The sequence below is a fragment of the Gouania willdenowi genome, chromosome 8 (genome assembly GCF_900634775.1).
Source record: "Gouania willdenowi chromosome 8, fGouWil2.1, whole genome shotgun sequence".
Taxonomy (NCBI): domain Eukaryota; kingdom Metazoa; phylum Chordata; class Actinopteri; order Blenniiformes; family Gobiesocidae; genus Gouania; species Gouania willdenowi.
In genome coordinates, this window is record NC_041051.1 from 12,030,204 (window position 1) to 12,050,448 (window position 20,245).

The 20,245-nt window shown below is 38.3% G+C and overlaps 1 protein-coding gene across 3 annotated transcripts in view; it reads left to right on the forward strand.

Moving 5' to 3' along the window:
* grin2aa (glutamate receptor, ionotropic, N-methyl D-aspartate 2A, a) overlaps nucleotides 1-20,245 on the forward strand; it is a 198,846-nt gene that overhangs the window by 59,415 nt on the left and 119,186 nt on the right. Inside the window, exon 1 of one of the 3 annotated variants that reach the window (XM_028454436.1) lies at nucleotides 2,341-2,398. The exons of the other annotated variants lie outside the window; for them this stretch is intronic. The gene's annotated coding sequence lies outside the window, so the exon portion shown is untranslated. Of the gene's footprint in view, nucleotides 1-2,340; nucleotides 2,399-20,245 lie in introns of those variants that run through there. 3 annotated transcript variants of the gene reach the window in all.

The window sequence follows — 20,245 nt, forward strand, 5'->3', positions numbered from 1 at the left end:
AACAACTTTAAAAATATTCTAAAATATTATTAATGTAGTTGTCAACAAAATTCTATGTGTGAACTTCAAAGGTCCATTTTAGCCTCAAGGGAACAGTTGAAGTCCCGCTGTTAAACATTGTCTGTGCTTTTGTGTTTATTGTTGTCTGTGAAGTAAAGGTGTCTTTGTTTTTGTGCTTGTGTTGTGTGAGGCTGGTGTGGCTGTTGATTCGATTGAATTCACTGCGATAAAAGATTGGCTATTATGGCAGCAGGTCAAAAGGAAACAGTGGGTAAGCAGGGTGAGCCCACACACCTCGCTCCAATTTGATGACGCGTTCCCACTTTGATGACGAATTTGACGCGGCACTGAGCTGGAGAAGCCGCACCTCCAGGAAGCTCTCTGCCGTGATTGACATGTAAACAGGCACGCTCACGAATGTGTGCATTGAGCATGATCTCGGCTAAGGAGTGGGAAGGAGGAGGGCGAGCCGTCCTCTGGCCCTATGTCACCGTGCAGGGAGGAGCAAGTCAGTGTCCTGTCTATAGACACGCCCACTCATGAATATGCATAAGTAGGACGCAAATCAGGCTGTTTGTGTAGAGTTGCTCAGAAAGTGACTTTTCAGAGGCTAAAACTCTGGAAAACAGGCGAGTTTGGGAAAATAAACCTCAAGTACTATGTTTTTGGGGTTCTTAAAACAAATGGAGATGGGTGAAAAATAGCATGATATGGGACCTTTAACAACTCCGGGACAAGAGAGGTTTTGCCCCAAGTGGAAGAGTTTTGGTATCTCAGGATTTTATTCATACGTAAGAGGGAAAGGGTTGACTGGTGAATTGGTGAGGCTGAACCGAATCATTATGGTGAAGAACTAGATTGTGAGTAAAAAATAGCTGAAAGAAGTTCAAGTCAACAGGCCAGAGAAACCTTTGAAGTGGTTCGGGCATTTGGCGGGGATGCCTCCTTGACGCTTCCCTTGTGAGGTGTGCTGGGCATGTCCAGCTAAGAGGAGACCCTGGGGCCAACCAAAGAAATACTGGAACTGTATATCTCTTGGCTGGCCTGTGAATGCCTCGGGATCGCCTCAGAGGGGATGGTGCAAGTGACAGGTACTCGGAGTTTCTCCCACAATCCAAAACACAAGTGCGTTAGGTTTGTGGAGTTGTTTGCAAAAGATTGGCTTGGTAAACTATAATAATTGTGTTGCTTTGCAAAATATCCTCCACAAAGATGAAAGTACATAATTTGTCTTTTGTTTTCTCAAATCAAGGTTATTAGTTGTTCATCTGGACCATGCATTTAATTCTTAAAAACACGAAGAAAAAAAAAAAAAAAATTGGATCAAAATGTAAAAGTAAGTTTGTCATTATTTATCACACAAAGGTCAAACCTCTTCTCTCCACCATCATTTCTATTTTACCTCCTCTCCATTCATCACGTTTACAGCGCCGACATGTCCTCCCTCAGTGCTATCAATTAAATCTACTGTCAACCGCCACAGCCCCATTCCCTTCTCTTCGTACCATGTCTGACATTTTGCTGCCCATTTCTTTAAATAATGATTTGTATAATATGCAAACAGATTAAATATAAAACTTTTCATCACACTTTTGAGGGAACTACTTTTTTCGTAGCTTCACAATAGGCTACGAGTAAAAGCTACTGGGTTCCCTGCTGCACGATGATTGATCACTGTGAGATACAATCAGACTGTATTGTGTGGTGCTGAATAAGCAAAACGTGGACCAAGCAGGAGGCATATGTGTGCCGTTTTACCACTGAATTGCACCGTATTTTGCTGTAATGCTAAACCAGAAAAAGGAAGCACACTGTAGCGGTAATACCCTGGAGAATGTCCATGATGATGGTAATATGCATTAGAAAAGATCTGTGCCTTTGATGTTGTTGTTGTCAAAGCGGCGGAGTCATTGAGTTGTTTGCCTTCGAACCATTTGCATACATACGCCTGAAAATCAAAAGTTCAAAAGGCCTCTAACTAAATAACTGACCCGTAGAGTTATCACACCAACCAGTGGAGTATGGCCAGTTCTACTGAAACTCACTCTGCTCTTAAATAACCGTCTGGAACAAATGAATTGCTTGTCTAAAACTATTAGGTGTAAAATTCCCTTTCATATGTGTTTTTTTTCTTTCTCACACAGCTGTACCAATGTCTGGTTTACTTGGCTTGTGCAGAGTTGGCATGAGATTGAGCACTGCATTACAACTGCAGCCCATTCAAGAGAGATAAAGGCATAAGCCCTTCTTATGTATTCAGCTTTAATGTTGAGCAGGATAAGTTGGCTGCACCTATTTTGCCTGTGTGCAAGAATTTGCCTTGGAGCCAATCAGGAGGGAACTGCCAACCTTAGCTGTGACCGATGATTGCAGTTTACACTAGAGAGGCTCTGCAGAGGTAAGGCAAGATGCACTTGTGGAAGGATTTCACCTTTACTACACACTACAGTTGAGGTAAAAACTGGGATGTTGCCTTTATACAGGCCTAGTAATAAAGGATAATTGACTAGCTTTAGTGATGTCACAACCAGTGTGTGCATATTGAATTCATCACTTACTTTATCAGTATATGAGATGCTTGCCGTTCCATCGTAGTTGTTGATCTATTTATTGCAGTGCTTTGCTGGCCTTTTCCAGCATGTGCCGTGCTTTGCTCTGTTGCACCAGTGTGATGTGTTCAGTGTGTGACTATGAGTCTATAATTCATAGACGTATGCACTCTTCCCTTTGAAATCTATCCATAATTGATTCCGCCAGTCCCTCTGTAGAGATGGTTAGGAGGCTATCTATCTCTATGACTCACTTTGGAGCATGTGCTCGTAAGCATCTGGGTGTGTATGCTTATGTGAGAAAGAGACTTGAAAGAGGTTGGAGAACGACTCCTAATGTGAGGAAAGAGCATGGCGCACTGCAGTGTAAAATGTTCTCTCTCTCTCTCTCCCTCTTCCTTTCTCTTTCTTCCTCTCTCTGTCTTTCTCCCTCTTTCCTCAAATACCTCCCTCCTGGTTTTCTGAGAGAAACAAAGGAGCTTTACTCCCTCCCATGCTCACTTTCTACCAGATTCCCTCTCCTCCACCCTCTTTCTTCTTTCTGTAGTTGGCTCCGTTTCTGTCATTTTCTCTTCTTTTACTTTCCTCCCTTCTTTCAGTTCACTGGCTGTTTCGTCCAATAGCTAAAATGGGTCTTCCATCAGTGGCTTTGGAGCCATTAGACTCCCCTGAATAATCTTGCCAATATGCTCATTTGATTTATCCCTTTTATTTATTTCTGCGCTGCACTCAGCAAGGAACAAAGCAGTTCTGCTGTTCCACCGTGGTGCATTCAGTGACTACCTGTAGGCCATTTCAGCAATGCCACTCATACCGTAATGTAACTTGAGGTAACTCACTTAGACTTGGTCTTATGATGAGTGTGATTATATAGTATCAAGTGAGTAATGGTAGTTTGGGGGAAATTATTTAAGGACATTTTAGACATTGACCTATTTGTTGGTGGATTATAACCATTATTGCATGATTGAGCAGTTTTCATACTGCAGGGCGGAGTCTCATGCACTAGCAAAAAAGTCATTAAGGCAAATGCAATCACCAAGTAGGGATTTAGGGTTTTAAACAGTTTTTTCTGGGAAATATTTTGGCTTTAAAAAAAACTCTCTTTACATTTGTAAATTTCAATACCAGTATATAACAAGAGCACAGGGAGTGCAAACCTCCACCAAGTGCCAGATATCCTCTTTACCAGAGATTATCAGTGATGTGGTACCATGATCGTTCACATTTTAAAGGCATGGAAGAATCTACATTAATAACCATACAGTAAGTCCAAATGTATGGGAACCCCCATTTCAAAAAAAGTATTTACGATAACATCTGGATCCGATCCGGATTGACCCTTGGTGGCGTAATTGTTGAATCAATGCAACATATTTGAGTCAAATACAATAAAGATTAATTAATACAAGATATTATTTTTTTAATGATTGCCAATAATATAATTTTTTTCAAATTGATCCAGAATTTGTATATTGATACTGATCTCTTCCAAGATTCAATACAATCTTCTGTGGTAAATGGATTACCGAGGTAGTCTCAAAGTTCTTCACAATATCAGCTCATTCACCCATTCACTCACCAATGGGACTAAGCTGCCATGCAAATACCACTGGGAGCTACTTAGGGTTCAGTGTCTTGCCCAAGGACTCTCTGACTCATAGACAGGTATAGCTCTGGGATTGAACCCCCAACCTCTCCATCAGAAGACGATCCTCTACCATAGGTCGCCCTATGGTGTAAGGTCTATCTTTGGTTAAAATTATTTAAAAATATGTTAAGTACCTTTGATGTAATCTTGATAACAGGTAAACAAGCAAATAAATAAATGTCAGTGAAAATATTACCCATTTGGCGCAGGTAATAACTTCAGTCGACTTTAAATAATGTTTTATGTGACAGGAAGCAACTAAAAAGGTTGTACTCTGTAATGATGTAAGTGTGGAACTTCAGTATAAGGACACAAACTTGACAGTTGGGTGGGAAAGTAGAATAATCGTCTAACTATTAGCAGTGACGTGTAGTCAGGGTTGGCAAGGTAGGCAGTGCCTACCCAAGGTGAATTGATATTTTGATTATTTGTTTTAATCATAATATACAGTAATTAGTAATTATTTTTCAATTTCCAATAGTCTACAGTACCTATAAGTTTGAAAGTGTCACAATTTTGTGCTTTTCATAGCCCAAATGACTAAACATCGCTATTTCCTGTTACGGCAGAGATGCTGCGCAGTCTCACTTCACTGTGAGGCAGGAGGAGGCCACACCCCCTACCAAAAGCACATTGCTGCTCTGCCTCTGGCTTCATAGCATGTTTTTATATGTTTGCGCATATGCACTCAGTTCCGCAAGATGAAAACCATTTACTTAAAAAGGGAGATCGTTACTCTGCCTTTGAATGTAACCGTGCTATGCTAAATGCTATACGTACATTCACAGTGCATTAGTGAATTGATACAGCGTGGCCACTGCTACGTTCTCTAGCTAATGGGCGGGATAACACTACAGGAAGGATGACAGCACTAGAGACGATAAAAAAAAACTTTCTTTTGAGGAAAAACGACAGCTTTTAAAAGATAGGAGACCAACACCTGAGCGACCAGACCTTCAGCAAAGGTAAGGTCAGAACATTGTTCGTACATTCCAGAGTGAATGAATTGTGGATGCTCCTCACTGAGGCTGTTCTGAGTTGTTGTTGTTGTCATTTTCTCCATGTTTCTGTGTTTTCAACACAAACAATGGATGCGTTGCCATGTCATGAGATATATCTTGTTGGGAGAGTATGGAGGCTATTTTAAATAATTGTTCATGTTTTTTTAATGGTGTTTTACAATGTTGATTTTGTTAGATTAACACTTGCCAACAGAAACATATGAAATTGTCATTGGTGATGACATTGGTGGTCTTGATTTGCAGTGCCCTGCCTACCCAACCCTAGTGCTCACGACACGTCACTGACTATTAGCGTGTTTCTCTTGCAAAACTGCACCGCTACCAACATTGCTTTTTCCATGTCCTCCTTCACTGAGATTTAATCCTGCCCTCTTTTCTTTTACATATTACCCTACAATAAGGTTTATCATGCCTTTGCTTGGCTAGTGATGGTCAGAAGAATGCAATTATATGTCATATAACACTTTATTCATTGTTTGCAAAAAAGAAATATGCATATCAGCCTTGGAAAGATTGCAAAAAAATATTGTTTATATCGTCATGAAAGCCTTAAACTGATATTTTAGAGGGTTAAAAGCATCAACAGAGACATTTTATTTCTGTTTAAAGATTCAATTCTGAAACAGCAGGACCTTTCCTTCATCGGAATCTGGTTCATTGACCAGGATCTAAAATAGCAGCTTCTGGTATTTGTGGTAACGATGTATCGTAAGGAGATTTACATTATTATAAACCAGGGGTCACGCCTCTAGCCAATTGGAGAAGTTGGTCATGAATAATGTATAATTTTATTGAGAACATACAGGTTTTCAGGCCATGATGGAAAGTAAAAGGAAGAAAACTGCTGTGGGTTAGATAAATGTCAATACACTGAAATTATTCAGTGTTCATTTAGGGAGGAAATGTATTTCCTGGTGTGCATGTTTATACACAACAAAGAAGAGTTCTTTTTAAGACTCTTAATATAGACAGTTTTACATGCAGATAATGGAATAGAGGTAAGCAGGACTAATGGCATCTATTTTTCTAGATAAGGTGCGTCAATACGCTATTAGTTTCTCTTTAAGTGTAGTGACTCATGCCGTAGACACACGATATTTTGGGATTTCTGTCTCCCTATTGCTTTTGAGGAGGAATTTAGTGGTTGTTGTCAGAGGTATTGCTGAGGTGATCTGGGGAACGTGTCAGTGTATGGTCTAAGAGACACTGGGCTGATGGCCCAGGGAGATAACATCTCCATCTGCTTGGCTCATACACACCATTAAAACCACAGCTGGAGACACACCCCTGCATGTCTGCACTCCTCTCATGTCCCCTTCCTCCCATTCCAATGGGAAAGCTTTGCATTGGCATTAAAGACTTAAGTGTTACCATTCAACAAACCACCAGTTTATATTAATTGTTTTATTGATGAACGACTGTGACCGTTTTAAATTGTTGATCGTCTATTATTGAGTGTTGGGACACTTGGAGAATTGATCCGTTTCTCGTTATCGGCATCTATTTTTTCTCCCACTGTCACAAAATGATTGTGATCATCTGGAGTCTTCACTTTTATGAGGTTTATGACTTTGTTTTCACAACTTTGTTTTTATTTTGCTCTTTTTATATCTCATCCACCCGACTCATGTCCATACCCTGATTTCTCTCTTCTCCTTTGTGTACTTCATCTAAATGAATCCTTTGGAGAATTTCCATATTCACCCAGTCCTCTTAAAGACCTGTGACTAGAAGATGTTACCTCTAGAAGAGCAGTTCTAACACAAAGGACAACGGCTCGTTGGCTTTTCCATTGTAGACATTTTCTGTCTTTTTTCTTTTACACTGTTGAGAATTTTGAGGATGATGGAAACAACGCATCGACACTGCAGTAAAGCTCTCACTCTGTTCTAATCTAATTTTAATTAGTTTTAATCATAGTCTGACTAAAATGCAACTTACGGTACTTTTTGTCAAATTTTAGTCATCATAATCTAGTTACAAATATCCATCATCCATCCATTTTCTGACCCACTTGTTCATGTTTTCAGGGTCGCAGGGGTCTGCTGGTGCCTATCTCCAGCTCTCAATGGGCGTTAGGTGGGGGTACACCCTGGACAGGACACCAGTCCATCGCAGAGCAACACACACAGATAAACAACCACTCACACTCACACTCACTCCTACAGCCAATCTAGAGACTCCAATCAACCTAACAGTCATATTTTTGGATTATGGGCGATCATTATTCCGCCATATATTTTTCTGCACATAACTTATTTTGTTTGCATTGCTTTAACAAGCTTATTTTGTAGATGTTTTCCCACACAGCCATATGAGTGGCGCCGTCAGACACACCCACAGCCTATTTAAACAGATAGAAAAAGTAGATCAAACAATTACAATTCTTTAAGTTTAAATGACTCGAGCAGCTGTGTAGTATTATCGAAAAAGCCCCGAAGTGAACAAGTGGCTAAATAATGTGAACTTTGAAATACATAAAGGTGCTTGTTATGTGTGTAATCTAAAATGAACAGTAGGTACTTGCTGAACTACTGGTTTATTTGCTCTAAATTAAGGTTACAGTCACTTAAATTGCCAGTGATGAGAAGCTTTTTAGTTGCTTCATCACGTCATCGCCACTTGTACTTACGGTTTAAATGATCAAATTAAGGCGGGATTACACTGTGTGATTTTTTTTTTTTCAATCGTTGTACTCCACTCCAAGTCAAATTGTGGGACTCAGATGCAGAGCCCGAATGTGCGCAACTACCAATTCATGTTCTCACACTATATGGACCGACATTCTGACGCCACTTGACTGCTCCCACTGTACGTCTATACGCGGCGGGTTCTTGTTCACTGAAATGCAATGTAAAACTTAGAAAAAGAAGAAAAACTCTTTAGCGTCGCCATTAAAACAGAAGAAGAAGAAGAACCCGCAAGTGGCGACTCACTCGCAAATCTCAGCAAAAGAGCTTCAAAAAGTAAAAGGCGACATTGTGATGGACCAGGAACTGGTAAGACAGATGTGGTCAGTATGGTCCATCAATTCTACAGCGGCCCTACGGTGTGCGCGCATGCGCAGTGTGAGATTTTGAGGTAAGCTGGTCCGTGGCACTGCTTCAACAGTGATACCCTCACGAGTGGCGACCAGGATTTCAAACGATCATACGATTGCTGATCGGGAGCTTAAATATCGGCCCAAAATGGGCCAAAAATCATACAGTCTATGCCCGCCTTTACGGAGTCACTAAAGGATGAGTTCACAAAAATGTTCTTAGAATGTAAAATGCTTATTGAAAGACTTCTCTCTCCAAAGTAGTTTGAGTGGCATCATGAATGTTGTTGTTTTTTTCTTCCAACAACCGTCACTGCAGATGAAAATCAATGTGAAATGACCCGGAAGAAAAGAAGTGAGGCAAAATCACATTCACAGCGTGCTGAAGTTCACACTGAGTTCACACTCTTAATGAAGAACATTTTCTTGGCAAGAGACCTTCCTCCCCCTGAATCTATGTGAATTCATATAAATGCTCTAACGAAAGTTACTTTCATTTTTGCGTGTTGGTAAAAACCAGAAAAAATCTTACAGTTTTGGTTATGTTGGAGCAAATTACTTCAAAAATGTGTGAAATATCACTTATTTCTACATTTAGAATTGTGTTTGATTAAGGGTCTTTAGACTTTAGATGTGGCTGTCAGCATTTGTTGACATGTAATTGATGTTAAAGGAGAAACTATTTCAATGCTTTAGTATTGCTGTTAGTTTGGAAATACAAACTTCAAAACACAGAGCTAAGAATTTTCTTACTCAATGCATTGTAGGATGTTTTATTTCATTTGTTAAACGTCAATTCACCATTTCAATGTCAATCAGACATTATCTAATTTACAACGGCGACCTGGCAAAGACGTCACCAGCATGACTTATAGAATAAGCAACCTGTGGTTAAATGATAAGTGGAGACATTTTTCCGGTAAAAATGTAACAATAACAAGGACTTTGCATTTTTTTCATTCGTTTGTTGCCAGCTTATTCTATTTTATTTTTATTTTTTTTACCTTTAGCACTTTGATATTGCTTATTATTGTACAGTGCATTACAAATCAAATGTATTATTATTATTATTGTTTTACATTTTATTTATCTACATTTTACATACCGTACTTTCTCTCCCACACACACTGCAAGCACACACACACTGTTCGGCAGACACCGCCCAAGTTGTTTTTTCTGCTGACTCTGCCATTATTACAGAATTTCTGATGTTTAATAATTCACTCCAGCCGTTGTGATTCCAACACACCCTCATGCACATTCCCCACATGCATCTACACTAATCCATTCACTGGCACATGTTGCACAAGCTCATGCACACTGGGCTCCTCTGACATACAGAGGCGTGCACAGCCCTGCTCACTTTAGAGCGGGAACACATGTGCTTGAATACATTAAGATATACGCACACGCAAATGATAAACTCCACTGCTTTCCATTGCTTCCCTGCAAGATGGGACAATGGGGAGATTTCATTACTCCGTGTAAAACGCATGACAGTTTAACAGTCTCTCAGTACATCAATCCTTCCATCCCCAATCCACCTCCTGCATCCCTCGTTTATCTTCATTGCAAGTTAATTACCTCATGGAGTCGCTCATCTCCGTGTGCAGGCTCTGTTGTGTGTCTCTGTGTGTCTTTTGCATGTGGGAGAATTCCAGTCTGAAACATCATTTCTTGTTCCGCGCACAGTTCAATTTCAATTTGATTTGATTTCCCTGTCATTAGTGTATATCATTTCTGCCAGCAACATATGGGCAAAAATACAACCGGCATTTGGTTGGCATTGCAATACTGGAAGATAAAAGGGTTAAATCAGCAAGTCTCACTCAAGTATAACTACTGGCACTCACTAATCTTTTGTTTCTTGTTCATGTCATACTTGAAAGAAAGTAGAAAGCTTAAAAATGGGTTTAGAAATTCTATTTAATCTACATGCAGGAGGTGGATCTATTAGTAATTTTTATTTATTTATTTATTTATTTTTTCTACTTGTCTGCACATGCTGTCAAAGGTCAACACCACAGGAAGTGCAATCATTATGAGACAGCAATGCATATTTTGTTATTGCAATAAAATACATTGATTTATTTTATTGCTTAATTGTGACCATCACCAGCCCTCCCTAATTAAGGGTAAGAAATCTTTTATTATAGGGAGGATATAAAAAGGGAGAGCAGTGTTACACCTAAGTGGAGGAGGAGGGGGAAGGGGAGGGGAAAGGGCGCAGGGAGGAGAGACTCAAGGCAGGAAATAGAAAAGGTGGGGAAGAATAGACTGTTTTGCAGTGAGGGTGAGATGTGAGGTTGTAGAATATATTGTGCTTATTATGTTGTGTAATCCAGCCAGTATGGTGACAAGTGTGAAGCTTAGCTATAATGGTGGTGGCTGTGAACAGGGGGAATGAGTGAATGGTAGTACCTAAAGCAGGTATTTAGGATTAACGTGTCTAAGGTTAAGCCCAGTATGAGTTTTATTCCACATCCCAAGGCGTGCCAGTGCATCGTATACCAGTACATGTGCAAAAAAAAAAAAAAACGCTACTGCAAGCCCAGGAACTGCCCTGGGCCCGCAGATGCAGCCAGGCCAGCAGAAAGATTGGAGGCCAGGGAGCCCCAGGCAACCCCCCCGTGGCCGAGCAACCCCCCAGATGCCCCCAAGATGCCAGGCCGAGAGGCAGCCACCGCCCCCCACACACACATCCGAGGAAGCCCCAAGCAGCCGACCACCCAGCGCATCCCCCCCACTGACCCCAACCCCCAACCCCAAGGCCCCCCGCCAGCATCCAGCCCCCCCCCCACCCACCCACCCACCCACACCCAAGCACCCAACCCCCCAAGGGAAGGGCCCAGAGAGCCCCCCGCCCGAGACCCCAGCAGAGGAGCCAAGGCCCCCGCCCAGCAGACGGCCCGAGCCGCGCGGGCCCAGATCCAGCAGGGTCCGGACCCCAGGCCAGAAGGACCCGGAACGGAAGTAGCAACGAGAGCAGCGCCCCCAGGGACGACAACCACGCCCATAGTCGCCGAGGGCACCAAGGGGATGCTGCAAGCCGCCCCGCCGGCCCCCAGGCGCACCGACCAAGCACCCCAGAGTGCGCCAGATCGCCTTTCCTTGATGCCGCCCGCGCGATGCGCCCCAGACGCCCCTTGAATTTTTTATTTTATTTTTTTTAAATCAGAGATATTTTTTTGTTAGGCAAAATTTCCCAGTCCTACCATGCATGTATTTATATACAGTATGTATTCAATTAACACTTGTAGCAATAAAGAAAAAGCTAAATTGTCTTTTTATAACCAGTCCTTTATATTTTGGTCCTCATGTGGTTCTGAGAAGGTGACAATGTTGAGAGTAAGTACAAAACTACCCACTTAATCACAAGAGTCACCACAGTGAGGAGCCATGTTCTCACATAGGAAATTCCCTAGACCACATCTCATGCTGGTTATTAGTTTGACACCGGGAAGTGTTTTTTCACTGTCTTGAAGAGTTACGAAACCCTGAGGTTTTTGCTGATGTGCGTTTTGCCTGGAAATTTCATAGAATTTAGGGCCCCTGGAGCAGTTACATATGACATGCCCAGTCTATACTATAAAATCTGCAATATATATATATATATATATATATATATATATATGCTATGCTAACTAGCTACTCAATACTCACTATATTTGTCTCATAACAATTCTTGCAATCCAACCTACTCAGCACTAGGGATGTACAGTATATTAATAAGGATTTAGCGATCCTGATGTTTTATTGATCTGTCTTTTTATCGATTCTCTTATCGATTCCCAAAGAGGCTGAAAAACAAGTAGTACATGAATACAGAAAAGAATATAACCTGGTTTATTAAAATAAATATCAGGTCTATTAATATAGATGTTAATTATTCACCACTGACAATAAACAATACTCAAACTAGTAAATTGAGTCCGCAAGTCAAGTGGCTATTGGCTTAGAATAATAAATTAACCTATTTTTTTATCATTATCACACAGTGTTAAGTAAATATTATTTATATTGCACCTTTCATAGATAGAAATTTTTTAGGAGGGGCGGGGCCAACAGTGGTGGTTGATGAAAGACGCCACCAAAAACGTGACAAACCCCCATTTGTTTTCTAAATGTATTTATTTCAAATGAATAAAAAAAATAGATGCAAACAAAAATGAATAAACAAATCTCAACATAAATCTAAAAGTCAATTTCATCAATTTTATTTGTTCAACAAGGGTTATGAAGAAACGTAGGCTTTTCAAGTCCTGAACCCATTCTTCACCATTAACACCTGGCAAATCCAATGAAATAAACTAAAATGACAATATAGATGAATATATTCTCAGCCAATACCAAATTAAATTGTAATAGCCAGGTTTCAACTCATAGAGGGCAGTTACTCTTACATTTTTACAACAAAATATGCCAAATTGAAATACTTCAACTGAGTTGTAAACACGGAAGACAAGAATCAATCAACAACGCTATTTCATACCAAATACATTTATTTTCATTAGAAAATAAAAAAAACACACACACTACTGTTTTTTTTAAAGCACTGAACGTGTTCCAAATGAAATTCCCAAAGCGGCCTCATCAGATATCTATCAAAGATTACCAGCATCAAGGGAGTAAAGAGAGCGTTTTATTAAATGACATTAGTTCAATCGATTTCTCCGTTGGCTCACTTGACTTTTTGTCTCTTTCACCAAATGAGCTTTCAACTACTGGCTTGCGTGACATTACAGTCCAGAAAAAGCTCGTCTTGTATCTTTCGTAATCAATATTGTCTATTAGATCTTTAAGAAGCTTGCATATTCTATTAAACCGTTTTAATTATTGAGGATTTTACGTCTAGCTAAATTGCCATCATCCCAGTTGGGTTAAGTTTATGCACTTTGAGGACCAATTTAAGTACCGTCATTAAAAAAAAAAAGCATGCTGGTTTTAGCAGCAGACACTTGATGGCAACAAATCCATCACAGAAACAAATCAAGAAGCTGCCTCTAGGGGTCAGAGAATTACTCATAGTGTGCTGCTTGAGTGGATTATAGATGGTGTGATGTTCAGATCTGGGTGAAATAAGGTTTTGGGGGGGTTTAGTGGCGTTATATCCTGAGCAGAGTGGGAGTGTTGATCCATTTTTCTCTTTTGTTTTTCGATCTTTCCTGCAAGCAGTTTTCTATTCATTTCTACTAATGCATGTGAGAGTGCGCACATATGGCTTCATGTATTTCACAGTGATACGATTTCAACTACTGAGTGATTACAGTCAGGGTGAGGTGGGAAAACATGAGTGAAAGATCAGTGAATGACAGATTTAGAAGACTTGTTATATTGTCAGGCACATCACTGAGCAACCTGCTGCACAATTCCCAATGATGTAGAAATCAATGGTAACAATCAATAGCTGTTCTCTATTGATAAACCAGCCCGGCAACTAGTCCCTAACTGACCCAGTAAATGAATAGGAGTTGGGCAAGAACGTAATCACACAGAATGTATTACCATATTATAGGGATGAAACGATTCACTCAACTCCCAATATGATTCGATTCATGATACTGGGTTCACGACACGATTCTCTCACAATTTATTTTACAAAATGGGACTGTACACAAATGACTGAAAAATATTCCTTTATTTTTTTTGGGAAAATGCTGTACTATTTTCCTTTTATTTTTCATTGTCAAAAGAATCCCTTGATAAACTATTCAGAAGAATGCAATTTAACTAAAAATAAATCTTGAATGAAATAAATAAAGGAATAATACAAATGAAGAAGAAGCCTATTAATTTAAATTCTGGTTCTATATTAAACAATGCAAAACTGCATAATAGTTCTTTTTCTTTTTAAAAGTGCAACTGAAAATGTATTTTGTGCCTTAACAATTGGACTGTTTAAAACAAAAGTCAGTCATTTCACTGTATTTACGTCAGATATTTGTTTGGACCAGCAGAGGGCGCTGGTAACCCAGTGGTCAGTTGGCATGCAGAAATTCTTGCAATGAAGAAGAGATGCTATGCAGACAGAACTAATAGAAAAATGTAATTTACAGATATTCACGTAATATTACAGATAATATTTCGGTGCTCAAGGGCTAAGGAATAAATTACGAACATGTTTGAGAGTAGAAGGCGGCCAGAAAGAAAGTAGCAGCAGATTCTGCCCTCCGCCAACACTTTTGGACAAGAGAAGGATATATAGCGCCCTCTGCTGTTTAAAAAAGTACTGCGATTAAATTTTCACAGTATCGATGTGAATCGTGATACCTATGAATCGATTTTTAACTGCCTTGCGAGTAATCGTTACATCCCTACCATAATACCAACTTACATATCAGAGAGGAGTAAAGTAAAGGTTTCCCCTAGGGGTGTGCCATTTTAAGAAGCTCACGATTTCATTCGATAATCATTCAGGCTTCTACGATTTGGTTAATCAATTATCACAATTTTCGAAAGTATTCCTCCTCATTCAGGGTTACTTTTTTCCTCACTTTGTAGCTATTTCATACTTTTAAACCATGTATATATGTCGATAAAGCTGAACGATTAACCTTAATCGCATCGATATTTAGGTGGAAATGTCCTTACCACTTTCATCCTGGTCGTTTCAAACACCAACTAAACACCGTCTAAACCGGCAATAAACTACGCAAATCATCCCTGACTCCTAAATCAGAGCCGACCAGTGCCCGCTTAACTTTAATGTGTCTGCTAGGCTCCGTTAGAACATCAGTCAGCTTCACCTGCTCAGAGTCTTTAAACATCTCATCAGAGCTACAGAAGATCTGTATACCAGGGATTGTAGAGTCTGAAACATTGTTGATTAATGATAACTTCTGATACTGTAAAATATTCCAGCCCCTACTGGTGAAAATACACTTCTTACACATGATGTGTCTGCACATTTATTTTTGTTTAATCATTACAATCTTGAATGATGTCATCCGGATAATTTAAATAAGGTTAATTTAAATTCAGTTGATCAAAACTTAATCAATAAACATGCTGCCGCTATCACCACCTTCACCTGGTCCGTTCCTTCAGGCGTCCGAGCGGCATGCACGACTTTATTTTTCATTCCGCGAGCAGTGGTCGTGTTCCTGTCCTTTAGTTATTATAAAAAACAATCAATTTTGAACGTTTATGAATCATTATCGAATCGCCACACGTCAAATTGCGATTAAACTAATAATCAATATATTGGCACACTTCTAGTTCCCGGTCTTTGGATGTGTGTGAAGCCATTCAGACAAATGGTGTAAGGGTCATGGATAGGACGGTCCTTTTTTTACTGACTCTCAGTAATACTGGTGCTCCCTGTTTCAGCAGCTTTATGCTCATACATCTTCGTCAGTGCTGTGTAATTTATTCCAGCTTTTTCCTAAACGGGACAGGAACCTGATAATTCATGAAAAGCAGAAGAATCCTGCATTGTTCAGCGCTGTCAGTATCCTGACACCTAAAGAGCTTGTCTAAGCACAGGTGTTCTCAGCCGACAATGGAGAGCCATTCTATCTGGTGACTCTGGCAGTCATGACAGTTGTAAAACACCTCGGCATTAGCTTATCCTTTCAAAAAAAAGTTATTTAATACGCCCGGGATGAATACCAAAAGCTCACCCCTTAAAGAACTAGCTACTGATGCAGACAGAGCATGAAAGTCGACTGTCTAGAAATCTGTAAGAAGATGCACATTTAGGTGTGTGTTCACACTAGTGTGTGTGTGTGTGTGTGTGTGTGTGTGTGTGTGTGTGTGTGTGTGTGCGCAGGCACTCAAACAGCAAGGCGTGACATTTACATACCAGTGAATGCGTAAGTAGGCTGAAGATCATGTGCACATGCATCAGTAGCTTCAGCCTGTGCCACAGGAAAGTTGTGGGTCAATGTTGCGTTGGAGAAGTTTCTGCACACATTTGAGGTAGGGCTGGGCGCTATATCAAGATTTAAAATATATCGAGTTGTCTTTTTAGTAATATAGGACAGTGTTTCAGAAAAGAGGGGTACGCCATGGCACTACAGGGGGTACTTAGAGTGGAAAATTAACAAATATAGTGTCCGTCTTGGTCCCACCCCATAAAAACTATAGAAATAAATTTATTCAGTAGCCGTGGGGTCATCCAGAGTTTAAATAGGGTTGAAATACACACAATCTTAAACAGCTGTATTTTATACTTTCACTATGTCAAATATAAATCTAGTTAAACTAAAATGCAGTAAAAAATAAATAAATAAATGAATAAAATAAAATAACTATATGAGCTCAAACATAATCAAAAACCAATTCTAGAAAAAAAATGTCTTTGAGGTTGCCAGAAATTATTGATACCAAAATGGGGTCACGATCCAAAAAAAGGTTGGGAAGCACTGCACTAAATACTGTTTTTATTCATTAATTACACAATGAGATTATTTAAAATGTGTTATCACTCATTCATTCCATCATAGTTGTTGTCAATTAGTTTTCTAAGCAAAATGTTGTAGTCGGACAAATGGGGTACTTGAATATATGTATATATATATTTTTTTTTTAATAGCTTGTTTTGTATTAAAATATTCATTTTAGGAGTCACTGCTTTAACTACTTCTCAGAACAACATGAAAAGCTCACTTAGATGGATTACTGAGTGCATCCTATTAACCCAGACCTTCCCCATAACAAGCCACACTACAGAATACACTCGCACGTGCTGTCCCTTAGAGGAGAAAAATCCAAAAGTGGCACATATTGTGCAGCTGTTTGTTAATGAATGTGCCTGTGTGGCATTTTTCATCAGCAAATTTAACCCAGAATTGTTTCTGTGATCAGAATTTATTTGAAATAGAAATATCGAGCTATTTATCATGTCTCGTCATTTTTGAGAAAAAAATATTGAGATATGAGTTTTGGTCCATATCACCCAGCCCTAATATGAGGAGCAAATATAAGCTCTGGGACTATTTTAACCTTTTGTGCTCACGTTGAACATGTCTATTGTACTCCTGTATTTAATCATATCGAGGAGAAGTTCTACGTGGCCCAATTCCTCCTATTAGCGTATGTAGATTATCACATGTTCACATCCCCTCCCCCCTTCCTTCTATCCCTCCTTCTCCTTCCTGCTCCCCCTTTTTTCTTTGCGGCATCAACTCTGTCATCATTTGATAACGTTCCCGACTATCAAAAGCTGTTGCTCCCCTTTTTCCACAAATCAATGTCCCATCACATTTGTGACCCTCCTTCTCTTCCCTGCCACACCATTGTCCCAGTATCCTTCATCTTATTCTACCCTTACCTTAATTCCCCTGACCTGCCATCTGTTACTGGCTGGAGGAAGCTGGAGGATGCAGGTGAGAGATGAGTGAGGGGAGGAAAAAGGGGTGTGAGAGGTAGCTGATGACTACAAAGACTGAGGAGGAGAAATGTGTAGGTCTCAGCATGTGTCTTCATTAGTTATGCTCTCATCATGCAACACGCCCAGAGAGAAAAAAACAACACAGCACCGCGGACGATCGAGGTGTTTAAAGTCTTCATTCTACGACTAGTTCCTCTCAAAACTACGATAAATACCCAGTTTTAGATCCAGATGTATTTTTTTCTGTTGTTGTTATTGGAAAAACTCACAAAAGTAAGAATATGGCAGAATTGGGTCAAGAAGTCTAGAAAGATCTGAACCCCTATTGAGCTTAGGTTTTAAGATTATGTTCAAAGCTTTCTTCAGCTTCGGTTTTGAGAGTTTGAAATACCTAACATGACAAATATTTTTATATCCCGAGGCATTCCCTATGGCAAACATTCCACATCTTATACTGACGTAAGAGCAGAACCAAAACAAAAAAAAAGCTTTATTCTCCTAAATTGACTTTCAAAGAGAGGAAACAAGTTAATATATAGAAAATACGTCCACAGTTGCCAAAAAATGTATTCTAACTATATGTTTATGCTTTTGAAGTCAAGTTCATGAATAGAAATCTGTGATTCCAGGAAACATGTTTACCATATTACTATGAAACACATTTCTATCATCGTCATCAGGTGTGTCTGTTGTCATATAATACTGTACATTTATTATACTATAATATATAATTCCTTAGTGATTTTGTGCAGTGGTGTCGTTAGAATGCCTCTCCTTTATGTGATAGAAGAACTACAAACTCATAGAACTTATTTCACTAGTGGTGTCCCGATCGGATGTTATCGGAAATCGGTCCAATAAAATGAAATAATAATTATATATATATATATATATATATATATATATATATATATATATATATATATATATATATATATATATATATTATATCATCTCTATGTAAAAATCTAAAATACCCGATACAAGAGCTCTGATGGAAGCAGTCCATTCCAGACTCCGCTGCAGCACTTCTATCCAGCAGCTGGCAGAATGAAATATTGACAATAAAATAACTGAAGTGAACTTTATTATTTTGCCTTTTAAAATATCTATTTTTTTTTTTTATTTAGGTTGTTTTTAATGTTTTTATTTATTTATATAATGTATATAATATTCTTGTTTACTTTAAAGTAGTGTTTATTTTACACTTTAAAAATACACATTTTTGGACTTTTATTTTGTGTATTTATTAATTATTATTATTATTATTATTATTATTATTATTATTATTATTATTATTATTATATTCAGTTGACTAATGCTTTGTTTCAGTAATATCACTTCTAGCATTCCACACAACAAAAAAAAGTTATGTTATAAGCTAACACAGTAATATTTATATTTTTTATATTTTCAATTATTCAATAGTTTACATTTCATACTGTACAAATATTTATTTTTATTTTCTGCAATATCTATTTATAATTTACTACGCCGCTCCCTGTAAATAACTCCTACCATACATAGCCCATCATACCTTCATTAGAGTTACTATTTATATTCTTCTGTTGTTTCTCTTTCTCGCTGTGTGCACTTTAAGGTGAAGCCAAATAAATCTCATTGTACATTTGTATAATGACAATAAAGGCATTCTGATTATTCTGGTTCAGTAACACTTTTAATACTGTGTCATATGTTTCTTGTAGTTTAGATTCTCACAAATGGCGAAGCCAGTGTTTAGACGGTTATATAATTACAGTCACGCTGCATAAATGTTTCAAATTTTCCTTTCAATTTAACTTTTTATTGTCATGTTTTTTTTTTATATTTATGAATTTACTTATTTGTTTGTTTTTTTTTTTTCTTTCTTAGACTGTATGCTGGAGTTGTCTTGGTACTGGAGTTGCAGACTAATTTTGATATCATACTGATTTTTGATACGCTCCTTTCTGAGCTTTACAAGAAATAATGGTGCTTTTTTGTGTGGCCACAACATTTTTTTAATTTTTTTTATTTGATTTGTTTCTAGTGCTTCTAAATTGTTCGGAAACTAATATATAAATACAAAATATTTAAAAAATTAAAAATTAAAAAAAAAATTTAATAAAATAAAATAAAAAAAAATATATATATATATATATATATATATATATAATCTGTTTTTTAAAGGTATAGATACGGTTGGTAGGTGTCTTTACAAGTCTATTTAATTTTTTTTTTTTATTCATTTGAGAAGCATATCAATAAAACTAAATACAGAAGGAAAATAATACAAAGTTGCCACTCAAAAGGCGTATGTGGAAGTTCAAAGAACTTATAAGGAATCCTACCCCTCTTTCTTCATTTTATACTGTTGTATTTACACAATTCATATCCACAAAAAAAAAACAAAAAAAAAAACTGAGAAGCATAACACATAAATACTGTATATTATCGTTTGTGGTGTTTACAAAATAAGATAAAAGGAAACTGGAGAAGTTTTACCTTTTTACTGTTGCAGCAGTAACAAAACTGAACTGAATGAGCAATAACAATATATATATATATATATATATGTGTGTGTGTGTGTGTAAAGTATGTGTGATTAATGCTGATATTGCATCAGATTGATAATGGTATCAGCCAACACTGTATTTTAAATTTTTTGAT